The sequence below is a fragment of the Pygocentrus nattereri genome, chromosome 24 (assembly GCF_015220715.1).
Source record: "Pygocentrus nattereri isolate fPygNat1 chromosome 24, fPygNat1.pri, whole genome shotgun sequence".
Lineage (NCBI taxonomy): Eukaryota > Metazoa > Chordata > Actinopteri > Characiformes > Serrasalmidae > Pygocentrus > Pygocentrus nattereri.
In genome coordinates, this window is record NC_051234.1 from 33,567,481 (window position 1) to 33,592,480 (window position 25,000).

A 25,000-nucleotide genomic window follows, 5' to 3' on the forward strand; every position below is an offset into this window, starting at 1 on the left:
GTAGTTCAAGTTAGATTACCTCAAATCTGCGCACCCCTTTAGCAACTGGCCCGCAGTGCATTGCCCTTTGGTAGCTTTCTGAAACTGTAGAGAACTTTATTAGTTGCTACGTCACCATGAACAGGGCCGGCTCTACTTAATAAGCAACATGAGCAGCTGCTTGGGGCCCCATGACCACCAGGGGACCCCCTAATAACTTTTGGGTTATTACTGATGCTCAAGCGAGTTTCAGCTTCACAAAACCTACAAACACAGACGCGTTTAACTCAGTGTACAACAGCGGACAACAACTTTGTCTATCCAGGTTTAGATGCTCGGGCTGTGATTAATCATCATCATCATCATCATCATCATCATCATCATCACTTGTATTTAAATAGTGCCTTTCCCTGCTCCAGGATGCTTTACAATCAATACATGATCAACAATACAGAGCACACAAACTCCACAGCTCCCATAGCACAGTCACTCAGCTAGCTGGCCCGTGAAGAGTCCTTAGCGGTGAGGGAAGGTCTCACACTTCAACTATGGTGCATCCCAGGAGGCCGGCCTGGGAAGCCCCTGTGTGCGCGAGAACAGGATCACTGGTGTAGAGGCACTACAGGTCGGTCTGAAAGACGAAGGTAGTTAAGGTGGCTGTAGAACGCTGTTTAGTGTTGACCGTGTTTGTTCTTATTCGTGAGGTGTGTGTGTGTGTGTGTGTGTGTGTGCGTGTGTGTGTGTGTGTGTGTGTGTGTGTGTGTGTGTGTGTGTGTGTTTGAGGGATGCTGAGATTTTTCCGTTGCTGTGTGTTCAATTAGAAAGTTTTTCCATTGGTTGATGGTCTTTTTCCTTGTTTCCCAGTTTGTCAGGACAGTCTTTTCAGACGGACAGATGATGCGTCACCTAACGGACAGAGTGCTGGGGATGGAGAGATGGGCTGTTAGTACCACCAGGCATGTATGGAATTGTCCGGAGTGTTTAGTGAACAGTGTCTACAGATTTCAGAGTCTATTATTCCCGTTATCCCAGTGTAGTGCACTGTGAATGACCTTATACTGTATGAGGTGGAGGTTTGTATGGCCAGTCACGCTAAGTGTGTTTTCCAGAGTGTTTGTCCAGAGGTTGGTAGAGGGAGTAACCCAGAGATCTTCTTCCCACTTGTTCCTGGGTATATACATTGTTTGGTCTAACTCGGATGGGAATTTATACATTTTTGATTATTTTTCTGCCCTACGATGGACTGGCGACCCATCCAGGGTGTATCCTGCCTTCCGCCCGAAGACTGCTGGGATAGGCTCCAGCACCCCCCCGCGACCCTGACGGAGAAGCGGCTTAGAAAATGGATGGATGGATGGATGGATTATTTTTCTTGGGGGAGGAGATGTTTAGGAATTCTGAAATTGGTGGACTGAGTTCTAGAAGATCGTCTGTATTTAATTTGAGTTTATTCTGGATCTAAGCTGATATTCCAGATGCCGGATACTCTCAGTGCCGTATGCCTGGGTTAGATGTGAAATGGTTTTTATTCTGTAGGATTTCATGTGTGTAACACCTTTGTCTTTCCATTTGTGTACAGTTGTTGTGTTTTTGATGGCAGGAAAGTCGGGATGAGCCATATGTGTGAGTGGAGGGTGAAATCATGGCGTCAGTGATCTTGTGCAGTTTCCACCGAGCTGTGAGTGTTGAGGCCATCATCAGGCGTTTGAGTTGTATTAATGAACGGTAAGTCTGAGAGTTGTACTTCATTACTTGAAGCTTGTTCTGCTGCTCTCCATAATTCATCTGTTTGATCAGGCTTCACCCCTTTTATTGTGTATTGTAATTGATTTGCTAGGAGGTATTGTTGGAAGTTGGGGGCTTCCAGGCCTGCCCGGGTTCTGTGCTTCTGTAATGTAACTAATTTGATCCTGGGTGGTTTATTCTTCCAGTAAAACTTGGAGATAATCGAGTCGAAGGGTTTGAACCAGGTAGAGTGAGGTTGAATTGGGATCACTGAGAAAAAATAGTTTACTTTTGGCAATACGATCATTTTGATTGTAGATATTCTGCCAATATGGGACAGTATGTGACGTATTGGGTGCTCAGGGGGATATGAAGAGGCTGTTCTGCTGTATCTGATAAGTTCATGTTGAGTGGTAGTGTGGTAGATTTAGTCCAGTTAATAGAGTAATTGGAGATTTTGGAGTATTTTTCAATAATTTGTATGGTTTGAGGAATTGATGTGGGGGGATTCTGTAAAAACAGTAGGATGTCATCTGCATATAAACTGACTTTGCGTTCTACACTGATTCTGTTTGGGTTTGAACACCTTTTACCTTTGTGTTTTGTGGTATAGCTGCTGTTTTATAAAACTGAGAATAGGAGGGGTGAGAGGGGGCATCCTTGCCTGGTACCTCTGTGTAGTGTGAAAGTTGGTGATATTAGTCCATTAACTGTGTTAACTGTGGCCTTGGGTGCAGTGTAAAGAATTTTTATTCAGTTAATAAATGATTCTCCGAATTTTGTGTAAAGTGGTGAACGAGAATTTCCGATTGGCTTTATTAAAAGCTTTCTCTACATCTAATGAGACTATTGCAGTTTCTGATTTGTGAATTGATGTGTGATGTATCAGGTTAAGTAGTCTGCGCATGTCAGAGGTTGAATGTCTTCCTTTGATGAAGCTGGTCTGATCGGGATGTATAAGTGATGGGATTACCTAGGCACCAAGGTCTTGCTTATAATTTTTATGTCTGAGTTAATGAGACATATGAGTCCCACAGTCCTACAGGGAACGAAACGAATTCCCATTAGAAAGCAAAATCTTAATCCTGATTCAGGTTCTAGTGGTCATTTCTCAGCAGGGATTATCACGACTGCCGTGTTATTTTTACTGCAGTGGCACCTGCTCTGTTGATCCTGCAGGACTGAGATTAATTTGAGCTTCATATCTCAGCATTGTCACTTTTATGGTGAAGTTCTGCCTCGTAATTCAAACCGAGAGCCATCTCACCGTGTCTGCTCCAAAGACTTCTTCAAAGCACTGTACAACTTCTATTTTTGGCGAGTCAATACTCGGACAGAGCCTGGGCCGAAAATATAGACTCGCCCATCCTTTCAGCCTCATTAAATGTGTTTGAAGCAATAATGTTGCATAACTCAATAAGGAGGCTTAAAGAAATCTCTGTGATCCTCGTCCCACAGCACACAATGAGGAGCGACTGCAGGAATTGTCTTTCAAGTCGACATTCTGAAACCTGCCTCACCTCTACACCCCAGGTGGTCCAAGACACAGACAGAAGCGTCTCAAAAATGAAGACGTGACTGATATTATTCACAAAGGCTGATTAAAAAGAATTTATGCATGACGCATTGTCAGAGCAGGAAAAAGAGGCCGGCCTGGACCTTATGATCAATAATGCAATGCAAAAGTGAGAAAGGGCTTTTTTTCTCCTTCCAGGAGCAGAGGAGAGAAAGAGCTGAGAGAAGTTTGGCAGAGCCAAGTTAAAAGGCTTTATAGATACGTATGGAAGAAGTGATAAGCCGAGAGATGTAACGGAGAAGCCTCGTGGGACGGAACTGGCTTGGAAGCCAGAATGGATTAATAATGTTTGTCTGGGAATGTGGACTTCCCTTTGAGAGAGAAGAGGGGGAAATGATTGGTGATAGTTTTTCGCTGCCCTTTCTTGCCCCTTGCGTGTGCAACTATGGACGGTGTTCATTCTAGACTCATCATTTAAAGGGAGGTAAAGTTTGTGAGAAATACTGAAAATCCATAACGGACATTACGGCTATAATATTTCAATACAACTATTCTAAGGGTGCCATATGAAATGTACCCAGGGATACCATGGGTCACCATACCAGACAGCGTCTGGAAAAACAAGGTAGCTGTTTCCAATAAAGTGGCCAGTTAGTGGAAGTACAAGGGCTGTTTCTAACAAAGTGGCCAGGGAGTGGAAGCGCAAGGTAGGTGTTTCTAGTAAAGTGGACAGTGAGTGGACGCACAAGGGGTGTTTCTAATAAAGTGGCCAGTGAGTGGAACCACCAGGTAGGTGTTTCTAATAAAGTGGCCAGTGAGTGGACGCACAAGGGGTGTTTCTAATAAAGTGTCCAGTAAGGTAGATGTTTCCAAAAAGAGGCCAGTGGAAGTAGAGAGTAGGTGTTTTATGGTGAAGCATCTAAAGGAATTAAATGCATGCATCACAAAAATGCAAAAGAACAATGTTCAATGTGACTCATTGTGGGAGAAAATTGTGGATCTATTGTTCTTTGTTTTTTGTTTTTTTGTTTAGCTTTAACACATTTTAATCAACCCTCAAGCTAATTATCAGGAGCTTTGTGAGAGGAGTCCGGCGTGTTGGAGCGGCGCTGTGGCTCTACAGGAAGCTGCTTTAACCTGATGGTGTCCGCAGCTCGCTGTCAGCCACCGCGGTGATTGAACGGCTGTTTTTGCCGGTGCTGTTTTTGAGTCACGAGTCCTTCGTGTGAACTACAGGAAACTGGCAGCAGGATCTTCACTTCCTCCCACCGTTTAATCCATCGTCCAAATTGGCGCCGCGCTACAAAAGTGATTGTGACCATTGGCTGTAACTCTCAGGGCTGGACGCCGGGCAGTGGAGTTTCACTCCTGTTCAGAATGCTCAGTTGTTACGTGTAAAAGCATCTGCTCCACCAGCTGAAATCAAAAAGACAGCAGGGAAGTCAAATTACACACAAATTACTCCTTCGCCTGTGCGCGCGCCTGAATGCATCTGGTTTTGGATGAAAACGTCCTGAAAAGAACAGGATTAACCTAAAACATCAGGGCCAAAGCTGTGTTTCAGGTTTTACAGCTAAAAGGACAAAAGCATGTTTCCATTAAAGTGTTTCCAATAAAGTGGCCAGTGAGTGGAAGCACAAGGTGGGTGTTTCTATTAAAGTGGCCACTGAGTGGAAGCACAAGGTGGGTGTTTCTAATAAAGTGGCCAGTGAGTGGAAGCACAAAGTTGGTGTTTATAATAAAGTGGCCATTGTGTGAAACCACCAGGTAAGTGTTTCTAATAAAGTGGCCAGTTAGAGGAGGCACAAGGTGGGTGTTTCTATTAAAGTGGCCAGTGAGTGGAAGCACAAGGTGGGTGTTTCTAATAAAGTGGCCAGTGGGTGGAAGCACAAGGTGGGTGTTTCTAATAAAGTGGCCAGTGAGTGGAAGCACAAGGTGGGTGTTTCTAATAAAGTGGCCAGTGAGTGGAAGCACAAGGTAGATGTTTCTATTAAAGTGGCCAGTTAGTGGAAGCACAAGGTGGGTGTTTCTAATAAAGTGGCCAGTGAGTGGAAGCACAAGGTAGATGTTTCTATTAAAGTGGCCAGTTAGTGGAAGCACAAGGTGGGTGTTTCTAATAAAGTGGCCACTGAGTGGAAGCACAAGGTAGATGTTTCTATTAAAGTGGCCAGTTAGTGGAAGCAGAAGGTGGGTGTTTATAATAAAGTGGCCATTGTGTGAAACCACCAGGTAAGTGTTTCTAATAAAGTGGCCACTAAGAGGACGCACAAGGACTGTTTCTAATAAAGTGGACAGTAATCAGAACTACAAGGTGGGTGTTTCCACTAAAGTGGCCAGTGAGTGGAAGCACAAGGTGGGTGTTTCCACTAAAGTGGCCAGTGGGGGGGGGGGAGTAGAAAGTAGGTGTTTTATTGTGGAGAACCTAAAGGAATGAGCAGAAATCAGAGTGAACCAGAGAGCCAAAGCCATGTTTTTACAGCTAAAAGGACAAAAGCATTTCTTTTTTAGTGCTGAGATTAATTTTTCTCTCCCCAATTATGCAATATGGTTTATGGGATTGCAGGATAGTTGTTGCTAAAGTATTGGGACACCCCTCCTAATTACTGAGTTTGGGTGTTTCAGCCACGCCCATTGCTAACAGGTGAATATAATCAAGCACACAACCCTGCAGCCGCGGTAGACAAACCCTGGCAGTAGAGGCTGAACTGAAGAGTTCCGTGGCTTTAATCACGGCTCTGTTACACGACGGAACCTCTGCCACAACTCAGTCTGTCTTCCTATACGTTAAGACTCTCATTAAACTCTAAACAGATGTTTATGAAACTGTTGTTTCATTTAATTACAGCCTGTGATCACAAGAGAGACGCTCTACCCTGCAAATGCAATCAGCACTCGTCAGCTGATGATCTGTTCACTTCTACCTTCAGTTATTAATAGTCCATATTTTGTGTCCTAATTATCTTCACATCAGTCATTATTGAGGTTTTTTCCCTAAAATAATTATAGCAACATGCAAATCAGATTTCAGTGACTCTGAAACTGAATCTGTACACAGAACATTGACATATAAAGCTTTAGAACATCAATGCCTATTATAAGTACATTAGAAACATGTTTTGGTCACCTGGTTCTGTTTAGAGAAATGATCGTAAATATAGCTGATCTAATATTTCACATGTTGAGATTGTTATGAGTTTAAATTAAGATGATTTAACTCCTAGCTCGGCATTCTGGACCTGTTTTAGTGATTTTATTACATAAAATCGATGATTTTGCTGGTTTCAAGCACATTTCATAAAAAAAGCTAAATTATCTGCCAATATATTGAGATAAATTTCCATAATAAAATCACTTAACACAGGTCCAGAATGCCAAGCTAGGAGTTAAAAAATTAAAACTTAATTAAAACTTGCAACAATCTCAACATGAGAAGCATTAATCAACTGTATTTAGGATCAATTTACTTGAAAAGACATCATTTCTTACAGTGTATAGCCATTTGGCCCTGGCGCCCCCTACAGACCAAATTTGGTCCCGTGGACATTCTGTATTTCTGACATCATGTCCTAAACTCATAATAATAATAATACATATTATTTTAAATATTTTATTGCCACTGGTTTATTTGATGTTAATTATTTTACTGTTCTATTCCAGTAAATAATTAAATTTTTCTAAAATTGTAGTTTTCTTATCTCCAGCTATCCGAGTTCTTTTACTTCATATTTTACTATATTTTATTATAAACAAACCTGTGTGTTCACTGTGTGCGTCGTCCCTTCCCCGTTTCCCAGAGCTGGCAGTGATGTGTCGTCCCGTCTCGTCCCGTCTCATCCCGTCTCTCGGCTGAGTCGAGGCCATTTCCTCTGCAAACGTGACATTATCTTCTGCCTGCAGATCCTCCTGGGCAGCCAATTGACTTTGGCTCCGTGAGCAGCAGGGCAGGGAGGAAGTCGTCAGCCTGCATTTCGCAGGGAGGTTATTTAAGGGAAGGAAACAGGATTGGTCGAGTGAGGCCTTATGGGGAACGAAGCAGCTCGACTCGGCTGTTTCCTGCACTCAGAATCAGTCAAACTCAGAAATATGACTAAAATCAAAGCAGGAGGAGAGTCTCAGCGCCGGTCCCGGTGCTTTATAACCTCCGTTTCCCCTTCCTGGGACAGCGCTGATGTACGAGGGACGCCCCGGAGAGACATTAATACACTTCAGCCTTATCCACACCAACATGCAGTGTCTCTCTTCACGAATGAAGAGCGGGATCAGCGATCCACGATTCCGCCAGGCCTGGAGGAGACGTCCTGTCTGGTCGTTCCTTCTCAACCAGAGCTTTGAGCTGTTGGTGCAGATTCAGTGCTGGACAGTAACTGAGTAACTGAGTAAATGTAATGTGGTGAGTTTATTCTGGATTACACAAGCTAGAAACCCTATAGGGCAAAAGAAGTGATTCATCAGTTAATTCAGATTTATGTGGCTTCTTCTAGTAAGAAGACAAAGGACTCTTTTCTATAATGAGATTCTCAAAATAACAAGATAGTATCTCAAAAATGACTTAGCGTCTCAAAATAATGAGACAGTATCTCAAAATAATGAGACAGTTTCTCAGAATAATGACTTAGTATCTCAAAATAATGAGACAGTTTCTCAAAATAATGAGACAGTATCTCAAAATAATGACTTAGTATCTCAAAATAATGACTTAGTATCTCAAAATAATGAGACAGTTTCTCAAAATAATGACTTAGTATCTCAAAATAATGAATTAGCATTTCAAAATAATAATAACTTACTATTGCAAAGTAATGTCATAGCAATTCCATTAATAATTCATTGAAAGTTGTAGGAATGGGCTTCCCTACTGTAACTGAGCTTATATCTGTAGCTAGCTAAAGTTAGCTAAACGCTAATTTAGGCACAATTCAGTGGTGAGATGTGATCTTTAGTTTGTGTTTGGAGCACAGAGGTTTGGGCAGCCCTGGTTAAAGTCCCTGTTGTTGTTGCTGTTGTAGTGTAAATAATAGGATTAGATTACAGGACCAGTGGGTTACGAGTTCATTAACTGCAAGTGTCAAACCTGTAAATGACTGTACTGTCCTGCAAAACTGCAGGCACAGTTTATTGAGACATAACGGTGGTGGTTTGCGCTACAGCAGAACCACGACAAGGTGAAATAGATCCCGGATTGGAGGAACGTTCCAGATCATTTAGGTGAGGAATGAAGTTGACAAGGCGACACCGGCGCGCTTTAGGAAAACTGCTGGTGTTTCATGCGACTGAAGAACTGCGTGATGCAGTTCATCTCCAGTGGCTGTGATCTTATTCTCCAGCCTGCTGCTCGTTCCACACAGTCCGTTTTCCTTCTGACATCGTTACATCAGAAATCCGCTCGCTTCGCGTTTTGCAGAGCTCCAGGGAATGTATTCAGTGTTTACTGTTTTGTTTACTTGATTTACCTTTGACTCCTTCAAGCTAAAGTACTTGGACTGTAACCCGTCTGCTTTCCAGTCGAGAAAGTGCGAGCGTGCTCACGGAGAACGAGGAGAGCCGAAGTGCTCACTGAGCACATTGCATATTGATCCTGTCTGTGTGGCTTTGGTCCTGAGGCAATCAAAGGAAAAATACCCTTGAATGAGATATTCAAAAAACCATTTTCCAGAACATATGCGATTTATTTTACTTACGCATTGCTGCTTCGGCAGGTTTCGCAGGTTCAGCTTTCAGGAGGTGCGTATGGATTTAACGGCTGGGAAAAATGCAGTTTTCTATTTCGAGTTCAAGTATGCAAGCCAGGATCAATGTGTGTATAAGCATATATAAATATGTGCTCGGTCTCATATGAACACCCTTTGGCCTTATTTCTAACAGGCACACCTTAGCAACCTCTAGAATGTTCTATATTCATGAAACTCCATCTACTGGAGCCCATCTGGAGGGCTGTGCATGTTAGCTTCTGTTGACATCTGGAACACTTGAGATAATGAAGTCATCAGGACTGTCAGTCATGTTTGTAGCATATTGGTTCCCGGCGGGATGAGGACAATCTGTTCAGTGGTGGGAAATGGTGCAGAGACGCTACAGACAGAGGACGTGTTCCTAGTCAGGAGAACGTCAGCTCCTTCTTTGTGCCGTGACAGTAAGGTCTGGCTGTAGACGTGGTGCTGAAAGTGCTTTGTCCTTCTTTTTGTCTTTAATTGTAACTCAAAGTGAGTCTGATGTCATTGATTAACATCTAATGGCTAACGTGGCTAAAATCCCGAAGGCTTGTAGACGGGAGCTTATAGGCTTGTAGACGGGAGCTTAGTGCTGTCGGAAAACAAAACTTCTCATTTTCACACACTGAACCAGTTACTGACCCAATCTGATTTACTGCAGTTATCAGATTATTAAATGTAAACACACTGAACCAGTTACTGACACAGTCTGATTTTCTGCAGTTATCAGATTATTGAGTGTAAACACACTGAACCAGTTACTGACACAGTCTGATTTTCTGCAGTTATCAGATTATTAAGTGTAAACACACTGAACCAGTTACTGCCACAATCTGATTTTCTGCAGTTATCAGATTATTAAGTGTAAACGCACTGAACCAGTTACTGACACAATCTGATTTACTGCAGTTATCAGATTATTAAATGTAAACACACTGAACCAGTTACTGACACAGTCTGATTTACTGCAGTTATCAGATTATTAAGTGTAAACGCACTGAACCAGTTACTGACACAATCTGATTTACTGCAGTTATCAGATTATTAAGTGTAAACGCACTGAACCAGTTACTGACACAGTCTGATTTTCTGCAGTTATCAGATTATTGAGTGTAAACACACTGAACCAGTTACTGCCACAATCTGATTTACTGCAGTTATCAGATTATTAAATGTAAACACACTGAACCAGTTACTGACACAGTCTGATTTACAGAAGTTATCAGATTATTAAGTGTAAACACACTGAACCAGTTACTGACCCAATCTGATTTTCTGCAGTTATCAGATTATTAAGTGTAAACACGCTGAACCAGTTACTGACACAATCTGATTTACTGCAGTTATCAGATTATTAAGTGTAAACACGCTGAACCAGTTACTGACACAATCTGATTTACTGCAGTTATAAGATATTCCAGTGTAAACACACTGAACCAGTTACTGACACAATCTGATTTTCTGCAGTTATCAGATTATTAAGTGTAAACGCACTGAACCAGTTACTGACACAGTCTGATTTACTGCAGTTATCAGATTATTAAGTGTAAACACACTGAACCAGTTACTGACCCAATCGGATTTACTGTAGTTATCAGATTATTAAGTGTAAACACACTGAACCAGTTACTGACACAGTCTGATTTACAGAAGTTATCAGATTATTAAGTGTAAACACACTGAACCAGTTACTGACCCAATCTGATTTTCTGCAGTTATCAGATTATTAAGTGTAAACGCACTGAACCAGTTACTGACACAATCTGATTTACTGCAGTTATCAGATTATTAAGTGTAAACACGCTGAACCAGTTACTGACACAATCTGATTTACTGCAGTTATAAGATATTCCAGTGTAAACACACTGAACCAGTTACTGACACAATCTGATTTTCTGCAGTTATCAGATTATTAAGTGTAAACGCACTGAACCAGTTACTGACACAGTCTGATTTACTGCAGTTATCAGATTATTAAGTGTAAACACACTGAACCAGTTACTGACCCAATCGGATTTACTGTAGTTATCAGATTATTAAGTGTAAACACACTGAACCAGTTACTGCCACAATCTGATTTACTGTAGTTATCAGATTATTAAGTGTAAACACACTGAACCAGTTACTGCCACAATCTGATTTACTGCAGTTATCAGATTATTAAGTGTAAACACACTGAACCAGTTACTGACACAATCTGATTTACTGCAGTTATCAGATTATTAAGTGTAAACACACTGAACCAGTTTCTGACACAATCTGATTTTCTGCAGTTATCAGATTATTAAGTGTAAACACGCTGAACCAGTTACTGACACAATCTGATTTACTGCAGTTATCAGATTATTAAGTGTAAACACACTGAACCAGTTACTGACACAGTCTGATTTTCTGCAGTTATCAGATTATTAAGTGTAAACACACTGAACCAGTTACTGACACAGTCTGATTTTCTGCAGTTATCAGATTATTAAGTGTAAACACACTGAACCAGTTACTGACCCAATCGGATTTACTGCAGTTATCAGATTATTAAGTGTAAACACACTGAACCAGTTACTGACACAATCTGATTTACTGCAGTTATCAGATTATTAAGTGTAAACACACTGAACCAGTTACTGACCCAATCTGATTTTCTGCAGTTATCAGATTATTAAGTGTAAACACACTGAACCAGTTACTGACACAGTCTGATTTTCTGTAGTTATCAGATTATTAAGTGTAAACACACTGAACCAGTTACTGACACAATCTGATTTTCTGCAGTTATCAGATTATTAAGTGTAAACACACTGAACCAGTTACTGACCCAATCGGATTTACTGCAGTTATCAGATTATTAAGTGTAAACGCACTGAACCAGTTACTGACACAATCTGATTTACTGCAGTTATAAGATATTCCAGTGTAAACACACTGAACCAGTTACTGACACAATCTGATTTACTGCAGTTATCAGATTATTAAGTGTAAACACACTGAACCAGTTACTGACCCAGTCTGATTTTCTGCAGTTATCAGATTATTAAGTGTAAACACACTGAACCAGTTACTGACCCAATCGGATTTACTGCAGTTATCAGATTATTAAGTGTAAACACACTGAACCAGTTACTGACACAATCTGATTTACTGCAGTTATCAGATTATTAAGTGTAAACACACTGAACCAGTTTCTGACACAATCTGATTTTCTGCAGTTATCAGATTAGTAAGTGTAAACGCACTGAACCAGTTACTGACACAATCTGATTTTCTGCAGTTATCAGATTATTAAGTGTAAACACGCTGAACCAGTTACTGACACAATCTGATTTACTGCAGTTATAAGATATTCCAGTGTAAACACACTGAACCAGTTACTGACACAATCTGATTTTCTGCAGTTATCAGATTATTAAGTGTAAACACACTGAACCAGTTACTGACACAGTCTGATTTTCTGCAGTTATCAGATTATTAAGTGTAAACACACTGAACCAGTTACTGACCCAATCGGATTTACTGCAGTTATCAGATTATTAAGTGTAAACACACTGAACCAGTTACTGACACAATCTGATTTACTGCAGTTATCAGATTATTAAGTGTAAACACACTGAACCAGTTACTGACCCAATCTGATTTTCTGCAGTTATCAGATTATTAAGTGTAAACACACTGAACCAGTTACTGACACAGTCTGATTTTCTGTAGTTATCAGATTATTAAGTGTAAACACACTGAACCAGTTACTGACACAATCTGATTTTCTGCAGTTATCAGATTATTAAGTGTAAACACACTGAACCAGTTACTGACCCAATCGGATTTACTGCAGTTATCAGATTATTAAGTGTAAACACACTGAACCAGTTACTGACACAATCTGATTTACTGCAGTTATCAGATTATTAAGTGTAAACACACTGAACCAGTTACTGACCCAGTCTGATTTTCTGCAGTTATCAGATTATTAAGTGTAAACACACTGAACCAGTTACTGACCCAATCGGATTTACTGCAGTTATCAGATTATTAAGTGTAAACACACTGAACCAGTTACTGACACAATCTGATTTACTGCAGTTATCAGATTATTAAGTGTAAACACACTGAACCAGTTACTGACCCAATCTGATTTTCTGCAGTTATCAGATTATTAAGTGTAAACACACTGAACCAGTTACTGACACAATCTGATTTTCTGCAGTTATCAGATTATTAAGTGTAAACACACTGAACCAGTTACTGACACAGTCTGATTTACTGCAGTTATCAGATTATTAAGTGTAAACACACTGAACCAGTTACTGACCCAATCTGATTTACAGCAGTTATCAGATTATTAAGTGTAAACACACTGAACCAGTTACTGACACAATCTGATTTACAGCAGTTATCAGATTATTAAGTGTAAACACACTGAACCAGTTACTGACCCAATCTGATTTTCTGCAGTTATCAGATTATTAAGTGTAAACACGCTGAACCAGTTACTGACACAATCTGATTTACTGCAGTTATCAGATTATTAAGTGTAAACACGCTGAACCAGTTACTGACACAATCTGATTTACTGCAGTTATAAGATATTCCAGTGTAAACACACTGAACCAGTTACTGACACAATCTGATTTTCTGCAGTTATCAGATTATTAAGTGTAAACGCACTGAACCATTTACTGACACAATCTGATTTACTGCAGTTATAAGATATTCCAGTGTAAACACACTGAACCAGTTACTGACACAATCTGATTTTCTGCAGTTATCAGATTATTAAGTGTAAACACACTGAACCAGTTACTGACCCAATCTGATTTTCTGCAGTTATCAGATTATTAAGTGTAAACACACTGAACCAGTTACTGACCCAATCTGATTTTCTGCAGTTATCAGATTATTAAGTGTAAACACACTGAACCAGTTACTGACCCAGTCTGATTTTCTGCAGTTATCAGATTATTAAGTGTAAACACACTGAACCAGTTACTGACCCAATCGGATTTACTGCAGTTATCAGATTATTAAGTGTAAACACACTGAACCAGTTACTGACACAATCTGATTTACTGCAGTTATCAGATTATTAAGTGTAAACACACTGAACCAGTTACTGACCCAATCTGATTTTCTGCAGTTATCAGATTATTAAGTGTAAACACACTGAACCAGTTACTGACACAATCTGATTTTCTGCAGTTATCAGATTATTAAGTGTAAACACACTGAACCAGTTACTGACACAGTCTGATTTACTGCAGTTATCAGATTATTAAGTGTAAACACACTGAACCAGTTACTGACCCAATCTGATTTACAGCAGTTATCAGATTATTAAGTGTAAACACACTGAACCAGTTACTGACACAATCTGATTTACAGCAGTTATCAGATTATTAAGTGTAAACACACTGAACCAGTTACTGACCCAATCTGATTTTCTGCAGTTATCAGATTATTAAGTGTAAACACGCTGAACCAGTTACTGACACAATCTGATTTACTGCAGTTATCAGATTATTAAGTGTAAACACGCTGAACCAGTTACTGACACAATCTGATTTACTGCAGTTATAAGATATTCCAGTGTAAACACACTGAACCAGTTACTGACACAATCTGATTTTCTGCAGTTATCAGATTATTAAGTGTAAACGCACTGAACCATTTACTGACACAGTCTGATTTTCTGCAGTTATCAGATTATTAAGTGTAAACGCACGGAACCAGTTACTGACACAGTCTGATTTTCTGCAGTTATCAGATTATTAAGTGTAAACACACTGAACCAGTTACTGACCCAATCTGATTTTCTGCAGTTATCAGATTATTAAGTGTAAACCCACTGAACCAGTTACTGACACAATCTGATTTTCTGCAGTTATCAGATTATTAAGTGTAAACACTGAACCAGTTATTGACACAATCTGATTTTCTGCAGTTATCAGATTATTAAGTGTAAACACACTGAACCAGTTACTGACACAGTCTGATTTTCTGCAGTTATCAGATTATTAAGTGTAAACACACTGAACCAGTTACTGACACAGTCTGATTTTCTGCAGTTATCAGATTATTAAGTGTAAACGCACGGAACCAGTTACTGACACAGTCTGATTTTCTGCAGTTATCAGATTATTAAGTGTAAACACACTGAACCAGTTACTGACCCAGTCTGATTTACTGTAGTTATCAGATTATTAAGTGTAAACACACTGAACCAGTTACTGACCCAATCTGATTTACTGTAGTTATCAGATTATTAAGTGTAAACACACTGAACCAGTTACTGACACAATCTGATTTTCTGCAGTTATCAGATTATTAAGTGTATTTAAACACACTCATTGATTAGCCTGATGAAATCTGACTGATTTATTAGAATGAAATCAGTTCTGTAGCTCCAATAACAGGAGATGTTTGAGTAACAGTGCATGAACATGTGTGTGTGTGTGTGTGTGTGTGTGTGTGTGTGTGTGTGTGTGTGTGTGTGTGTGTGTTGCCGTCATGGTTTGTGACTCGTATGGCAGACTTTGTACTGTATCTCTAATGCTGTCTCACTTCCAGAAGAGACGAGGCCCGGTGCCAGTTTGGTAGCGTTGCCAACAGAGAAATCAAAGAGTGTCTTAAGACTGTTCTGCTCATTAGAGAGAACATGTCTGTTTACTTTAATACAGAGCAAGTTATTATCACTAGAATTTCATACTGTATTCTGACAGAGGCTGTTATAAGTAGTGGTAGTGGTTAGAAGTAGTGCCCTCTTAAAAAGGTGGTTTAAGGGTTCTTTAATAAAGGCAATGGTTCTATTCTATTGATATTCTATTCATTTGCATGCATAAATGGTTCTCTGCATGGTGAAATGGAGAATGTGTTGTTTATGGTTCTGTATAGCACCAAACAGAGTTCTACTGTTATGATGTCTAACCTGCAGCAGAAGGAGAAACCCGTTTTTGATGCGTTTCTGAAAGGTTAATTATAAAACCATGTACAACACATTCGTTCTGATTCTGAAGAACACCTTCACCATGCAGAGAACCATTTAAGCACTGTTCTTAAGATTCATGGAAAATGTGTTGTATATGGCTCTATATAGAACCTTTTTGAAGACGGTTCTATATAGCAGCAAAGGGCTCTTCTACAGTTATGATGTCAAAATTGTAACAATACAGAACCCTTTCTGGTGCTATACAGAACCATATACAACACGTTCTCCATCAACCTGAAGAACCATTTTAACATCCAGAGAACTCATAGAGTGAATGGCAGTATGTGTGAGAATATTGATCAATCAAATCTGTATTGATAGATTTAATATTGTACGTCGTGTTGGAGGCTTTTGTGTAATTTTCTGTTTTGTATGTTTTCTGACACTAATAAAATGAATAAGGAACTTAACGGCCACTTTAACTGGAAAGAACGAGTGCAGTTTCTGACTCGGCGTACAGTTGGCATCTACCTGTCAATCATGAAACAGTTGGTATTTTCTTGGTGTTATAACTCAGTGTTATAAACCACCTCACACCATTTACTGAAACCCCTGCTCTCGTATAAATACAACAAATCTGTCTTATATGCTCGTTAATATTTTAACAGTTATATTTCTCTTCCTTTTCTCTCTTATTCTACTGTACATGCTTAAAAATGATGCTTCTTCAAGGGGTCTTCAGTAAAGAACATAGTTCTACTGTATAGAACCTTAGTGAACAGGGTTTTATATAGCAAAGAAAGCTTATGTCATTACAAGCGTGACATTGCAACAACAGCAGAACCCTTTTTGGAGCCTTATAGAACCCATCTTTTTTAAGATGGGTTCAATGTCAAGGTTGTAACAACAGAACCGCCATTTTCAAAAAGGTTCTATGTAGAACCATATCGCTGCTGTGGAAGAAAACCTCCTACCTCCATTTTTGACAGATTGAAACGGCACGTTGGCCTTGACATTGTGTGTAAATTTCATGATGACTGGACCAGAAGAAACATCCCAAAATGATTGGGAAAGACGTCTGGTTCCATTGACTTTCATTATAAGTGCAGTCTGTTTTTTCCTTCTCCTGTAGCGTTGCTGTTTTGGAGATATGAGATTTTGTTCTGACAACAGCGACATACAACATTTTCTTCAATCTGACAAACTCTTTCATGATGCAAAGAACTCTTTAATCATGCTAATGGTTCTTTGAGTGTTCCTGGTTCTATATAGACCTGTTTCTTTAATAAAGAACCATTGAAGAACCAACTTTTTAAGAGAATGAATTCATGTCTGTTTTTATTTCTGCAGTGTGTACGAAAGTACGCACGGATCAATAAAGTTCTATCTATCTTTATCTATCCATCTGTCTTTACAGCTGGGATAAAGTCATAAACATGCGCACAACAGGAAAAGGCTGTAAACTAATGTACTAATATCCAAGTGTTTGGGTATCCCAGTGAGCACTGTGAGAAAATGGAAGGTGCATCATAGCAGGCGCAGCCCAGGTGACAAGCCCATCCCTCAGAACTCAGCATCAGAGAGAGAGAGGCGCCTCAGAGAGGCCAACACACTCTTTGAAGTGTCTACAGAGTTCAGCGGCTGAGACTGGAGTGAAGGTGCACCAGCCATCGATATCAAAAGGCTTGCCTGCGACTGGCCTGTATGGGAGGACGGCGAGAAAGAGGCGAATACTGAATCAAAACCACATCAAAGCGCATCTGGAGTTTGGCAGGAAGAGCCAGAGTGGCCTAGACAAGATGTGGTTGTGCGGTCAGAATTAAACATTGCCCCTTCCTCCAACAGCAAAGCATGGTGGTGGCAGCATTAGGGCTGACAACAGCAGCTGAAAAAACGATTGGCTATTCCTTCTAAAAACACACAGGTTTGAACTACTCAAACATCTGTTACTGTGCTTTATGTCCTTCAGAGGACGAACCATACAAGAGGGTTACATCCGATCTGATCAGGAGTCCCCAGGAGCCACGTTCACTGAGAAGAAACAACGCTGCAATTACGAAAAGTAAAAAAAGGTTTAAGAAAGTTGTAAATCTGAGCTTTGCCACTGACTGGATTATAAGACTGAAGAATTTTCACCCATTTCCACTGGTTCCATGCAGCGTTGGTGATTTATCAGGGGGAACGTGAACCTGAGGAGGAACTGAATCGGTGTGTTTCCAGGATGTGACCTGAAATGCTCCATTCAGAAGCTGGGCGTCGTGTGAGGCTGTAGCTCTTCTCTCCAGTCTAATAGACGGTGACGTCATTTTAAACCCTTATAATAAAAGAAGCTGAACTCAGTTTGTTTTTCTACTGAAAGTCGACCCGTTTTTCCCCAAATCTGGGCTCTAAACTATAAACAGACGGCGTCTCTTCAGTGATCTGCTCTGGAAACATCACTTTTAGAGAACAACACAAAGAGCGGCGCAGATTTTTGGCTCTCAGCAGTGAATTGTGAGCGTGTAGTGAAATGTGGAGATCATAAAACACCACGTTCTTATAATCTGAGGGGCTTTTACAGTAAATAGATAAATAAAATTAAATAAAATTTAAACGTACATTTATTTCATGCAGTTACTGAATAATTTGCCCAAAAATTCAGATGGACAAACCAAAATATACCCCAGAGAATAAGAGGTTAAATTCCTAATCTGGAGTTTTTCCGAAGGAGACTTTTTAGATCGCTTGGCGTGCAGATCGCTCTCCCTGCAGCCGAGTTGGGTCGTGATCTCTCTGTTATCATTACCACACGGCTGTGGGTTTCAGCTGGACCTTCAATCGTGAAAGTGTCAGGCCCACCCAGAACTCGCAGGGCAGACGCTCACGGCAGTGCTGCTTTTTTCACAATCGAAAGGTTTTTTTTGTTTTTTTTATAATTCAGTTACTGTGATAAGTGTAGTGGCCACTGTAGATGGTGTAGTGGTGGGTGAGTGGCCCAGAGGCTCTTAATCCAGCACACTTGGACATCAGGTCTCCATTTCCCAGTGCTCTTAATTTTATTGCAACCACACACACACAAATATTTACACTCTCGTGTAAAAGTTTAAAACCACACCTGTACATAAGCGACTCCACTGACCCCTCAGTCAGCGTCCGGCACTCATTTCTCCAAACAGAACTGGTGCAGTTCCGCTGTGATAGATCTGAGGCTGCGACGCGACACAGACCATCCCACATCACAGAGGGACTAACTCCTCCACTGCCACGCCCCTTACACTGGAAGCCCCTCCCACATTGGATCTGGGTCATACAAGAAGGGGTGACGAGGAAAACAATGTGCATCCATATTACACACAAGCATCATATAAACACGTGAACATTCACCGTATAAACAGAACTCGAGTCTTATTAAACGCTGAGCTTTCTCTTTAACAGCTAACGGGTAGCTGCAACCTGGATCCCACCTCACCCGGACCCCCTGGAGCTCAGGTAAGTCGAAGCTTAGCTTTATTCCACTGAATGTCTGCCATAATAAAAGTCACCTTAATGTCCATGGAGGTAAGAGGTGTCCTGTAGGTCTGATGATGTTTTAGGGAATCCTAACATTATTAGGACTATATGATCAAATGTAGAATATTGATTGACAGCCCCAGGCAGCATCCGATTGTGGGGATGCTTTTCCTCAGGGATCATCTTGTTAAAAGTAAAGGAGAGATAATTAGAGTAAAATTCAAGGAGATCCTGCAATACAACCTGCTGCACTCTGCTGAAGAGCTACAACTTGGTGGGAAACTTGGGCCCAGTCCCATTTCACCCCTTGGCCCTACCACTGAGCCCTGAGCCCTCCGTTCTGTGCGTTCTCGTCTAGGGGTGGAGGTCCTGATTCTTGTTGAGATAGAGGGGTGGGGTGAAGTGTTGGGGCCTCCAAACGGAGGTTTTTCAGAGACTCTAAACAGAGAGATACGAGAAAAACAGAAAATCTTTGAAGGCGTCTGATCCCTAAATGTAACTAAAGCCCAGCAGTGAGGAGCTGAACTTTCCCCTCCTCTGCTGTCCCTGCAGACGGGCAGGGTCGCCTACAGAGCGGCGCTAGTAGCTGTTAATGAAGTGATGCTCTTTTATTAGAGGGTCTCATTTCAGAGGAAGATCTCAACCACTGCCCTGTAGCTCAGGAACAAGGGGCAACACTCGAAAACAAGGAGTCGGGGTAAAAAGGAGAAATGGGACCGTGTATCTGCCAGCAAAGGAATAAAGGAGTCTAATACCAGCGTACAGTGATGATCACGCAATGCAATTTCCAAACCCCTAACATGCCGACGACACACATTATTGTTCAAAATTCAGTTCCTTTCCACCACTACAATGTCCAGTTTTCCTGCCAAGGCCTTTCCATCATTCTTCATCTCACTCTTTTCACTGCTCTGTTCTTCCGGTCCCCATGTCCACAGTGAGAAGGGAGCATGATGCACATGCTGAGCTGCAAATTGTGAACAGAAGCGCTTCTTTTGGAGCTGGTCGATCCGAACCCGAGTAAATTATTCACCAGGAGAAACTGTTGTCCTCAGTCTTTTTGGGGAACAAGATTAACTGCACTCAGATAGGATTTGTGTTTAGCTGCATCTTCACTTCTTCTAGACTGTATAATCGTTTATTATAAAGCAGGTGGTCAATAAAATCTCCAGGTTGAGCTGAAATCTTGCCTTGTGTGTCCACAAGTTTGTAGACAGCGGTTTTTCTTTCTAAATGAAGGTGTTATTAGTGAGTCTGTGCTGCAGTATCAGCCTCTACTCTTCTGGAAAGGCTTCTAGATGTTGGAACATTGCTGTGAGGATTTCATCGAGCATTAGTGAGGTCAGGTACTGATGTTGGATGGTCAGTTCTGGATACTCCAACTCATCCCAAAGGTACTGGACTTTCAGTTCCTCACAGAACCTGCAGACACGCCTCCAAAGCTCAGTCTTAGAAGCTGGTTGATGCTTTTCTGAACTAATCAAACCCATTCAGTGGTGTTGAGGTCTGGACTCTGGGGCGGTCAGTCCATCGTCCAGCTTCTTTGTCTGATGTGTCCGTCTCCTTTTCTCAGTGAGGTTCTTCTTGATCAGCTACACGTCCTTTCAGACCCACAGCACTGAGTGGTCTTCTCACAGTGGAAGGATGGACAGAAACACCTGTGGATGTTTTCAGATCTGAAGCAGCTTGATCTTCTCCTCTCTCTCAGAGATCAAAGCTTTCAGTGCTGTTTATCTGATGGGGGCAGTTCTGGGGTCGACCAGCTCTTCCAGGTGGTTGTTAGGAGCCTCATTTTCACTGGAGCCTTTAATCAATTTTTTTTGGAAACTCTGTCTTTTCACTTACTCTGCTTCCTCATGTAAATGGATTATCTTATATCTAATCATCTCAGAGCCATCATCTTTATGAGAAGGAAGTGTTTAGGCAGCTTAGGTGTGTTTGGGTATCTGCTTGTGTGATGGATGGATGGAAGAGTTAAGCTGTCAGATATGCTATTGTAGTGTCGCCGTAGAAAAAGACATGGAAAACATTGTTCATACAGGAAAATGCTCTTTTAATGAACAGGCGCCTCAACAGGCAGCAAGAATTGCCTCACGCATTGCTACTGAATAACAGCAGGAACAGCTGGGAAGGTCAGCGAAAGCCCAAACTTCACTCACAGCCTAACCAAATAAAATAGTCAACACATACCCACGTCTTAAACTAACACCACTGTACACGAGGTAGAACAGCAGTATCGGTACCTTAAGAGGCGTGTCCTGAGAGCCGCTTTGCATGGCCACACCTCCTCAGCTCCTCACAGCAGAGTGAAGAGGATTTTGAGTGTTTTGTTAAATGTATGTTTCCCACTTATTTTTCTGAATCATTAGTGCTTAATGTCTGTGTAGATCTAAAATAAATAAAAGGGTGGTTTCTGATTTTGAACAGCACTGTGTCGAACCTGCTAATAAACATTTCATGATTTCTTTGTTTCAAGTTGCTGTTGCTCAAGGTCTAATTAAATTTCAGGGAAGTTTCAAATGTCATTCTAATAAAAAGTTGATTTTCTACTAATAAATGACCCACGAGGCTGCGGCGTGTAGGGGGTTTAATTGGGGCGATGGTTTTCAGTGCCAGTGTGTCTCTGGGGGCCGAAAAAATAGCTGCAAAGTCGTGAGGATGCAAGATGACAAACTGGCCACATATGTGACTCCCATGCAAGTACACACACACACACACACACACACACACACACACATTCTCACACAAACACACTCACCAACAAACACCTACACTCGCCTGCATCAACAGCTCATTAGTCCATTTGGCCTAATTATGTCCAGAGGGTGTGGAGTCCACTTTTGCTGTGCGTCAATCAACTCATTCATTACCTCCTGTTCCCATGGACACTTAGTACCGCTCGTTCGCTTTAGCTGTGCAAAAGAAAGAGCACACAACAAAGTCAGGCTGCAGTTTCACCTACAGCCAGTCTGTTGCTTCATGTCATCTGTTAAAGCTCAGGCTCCGCAGTGAAAGGCACCAACAGAGGCTTCACACCCTTCTGAGTCCGGTGCACACGCAGCCAATTTACAGGGAAAAGAATGTGTTGAGACAGAGCCTGAAAGTGTCAGACAACCTAGATACTAGTTAGGCCGGGGGTCGCCACCCAAATGTTAATAAGAGCCGTTTTGTCCTTTCAGCAAAAATCAAAACATTTAACATCCATTTGACCATCTTGGCTGTAAATCTGTCCCAGTATGTGCTAATGTAATATTACAGGCCAAAAAATACAACATAAACAAAAACACACTGACTCTAAGTTTCAGCTCAGCTACAGCTGAATATAAACTGAAATGGAGCCAAAAGCTGTAAAACTCCACTTCTCTGTCTGATCAGGACTTTTTCGGTCAGAACCACAAGAGTATTTTCAATCCTCAGCCCAACTGGCTCACTGAGACTGCAGAGCTCACCCACTAATCGTTCTGCTGCACAATCCTGTGTTTGTTTGAAAATACCTGTTTCTCTTTACACGGCGTGTAAATTTTATGATGAATAGACCAAAAGAACCGGCCCTGGTTCCACTGACTTCCATTAAAATGAAAGCATGTGTTTCCTTTCTCCTGTAAAGTTACTATACTGGATACTGGAGACTCAAAGTTCTGCAGCTGCTATTAAACCTTTGGAAAGCTCACTTTGTTCACTGAGAAGAAATCAATGCAGCTTCCTTCCAATATTTTCTTTTCTCTTGCTTTGTGTCTTTTATTTATTTGTTCGTTTTTATCTTTTCTCATAGACTCTCCCCCGATTTTCATGTTCGATAACTTTTCTGTCAGCAGGGGAAACAGCAACTAACTAGGCAGCTCAAATCTTTGTTAGATAAAATGTTGTGTTAGATCAAAAGTTGTGGTCTGCATCATTTCTGCCCCAACAAGAGGGCGCACTGCAAAAAATGACATCTTAACAAGAGAAATCATCTTAAATCTAGTCTACATATCTGATATTTCTCATTTTGAGGGGGTTGTATGGAAATAAGACTGTTCAACGTATTTCTAGATGTTTTTTGCTTGTACTGAGTGATTTTATTGAGTAAGATGAATATATTGGTGGATATGTTTGCCTGTTTCAAGCACATTTCTTAAAACAAAATGCAGGTAAAAAAAACATCTAGAAATAAGATAAACATCTTATTATAAGCTGACAATAACTTCACCATGAGGAATATTAGATTTAAGACAGTTTAACTTACCAAGGTACCATCTTTTGCAGGGCAGTAGAGGCGGTGGAGCATCAACTGTATTACTTATGCTTGTAAAATTCAGCCTGACTCAGAATTCATTTAGTTATAACAGTAATTACTTAGAGAATCTAAATTGTAGTCGGGACCCTCAGGACAGCATTACAGTCTGCAGACGTCTGATGGTTCATTTTTCCCTTTGGTGCACCGTAAGCGTTCATAGACCTGTGACCTGGAGATGAAGACGTTGAGGCAGTGCTGCTCTCGGCCTCCAGGGCTTCAACACTTCTTTAAATCTTATTGCTATGTTGGTTCTTTAGACGACAGAGAACCCTAATAAACCATTCGGGAGGCAGAATAATAAGAATTCAGCTGCTAATCCGAACGCTGGCAACGCTTCCTGCTGTAAGTTCCACCCAAAAGCTGTTTGATGCTAATTTAATCTCCCGTCCGGAGGTCTGGGGAGCGAGCACCCGACTTTCGAGGATAGGAGGTGCCCGAGGGTTCCTGGAAGGTTTTGATCAGACTCCTTTTCTATCAATTATCCCGATGGCTGCCAAGCGTCTCTGTTCATTCCCAACCTGGGAATCCTCTTCCAAACACTTTCCGAAGTCACCGTAATCCAATTAGTGCCTGCCGTCTCCTTTTACGCCAACGGCTGCGCAGACTTAATTAAACAGGAGCCCAAAGACGCAGAGGAGACGAGAGGCTGAGCTCGACCTGCAGAGCCAACGCTCCCACAAGTACAAACGCCACAGAGGTTCTCTGGAACGATTCCAAATGAGAACCAGCTTTGGTTCCCAGACAAACTTTTCGTGGGCGGTTCTTTAAAATAACACTCCAGCATTTTTCAGCCTCTGTCTGCCTCATCTGATCAAAACCCAGAGAGGAGGTTCTACACACGTAAAATATGGTTTAGTAAAGAAAACGGTTCTATACAGAACCATGAGCACTTCAAAAACACTTGGATGATTAAAGGGTCCTTTGCATCATAAAAGGGTTCTTCAGATCAATGGAGAATGTGCTGTAGATGGTTCTACACAGAATCATTTTGAAAAGGGTTCCATATACCACCAAAAAAGGGTTCTTCTGTTGTTACAAACCTCACATTATACACTTGTGAAAAGATGGTTCTTCCTGGGTTCTTTAGTAAAGACACTGGTCCTATATAAACCCATAGGCACTCAAAGAACCAGGTGCATGAATAAATGGCTCTCCGCAAGGTGAAAATGTTCTTCAGATTGATGAAGAATGTGTTGTATATGGTTCTATATAGAACCTTTTTGAAAATGGTGGTTCTGATGTTACAGCCTGTGAGTGGTTTTTAATAAAGACAATGGTTCTGTGTAGAACCACGAGCATTCAAAGAACCACTGGCATGCTTAAATGGTTCTTTGCATGGTGAAATGGTTCTTCAGGTTGATAGGGAACGTGTTGTACATAATTCTACATAGACT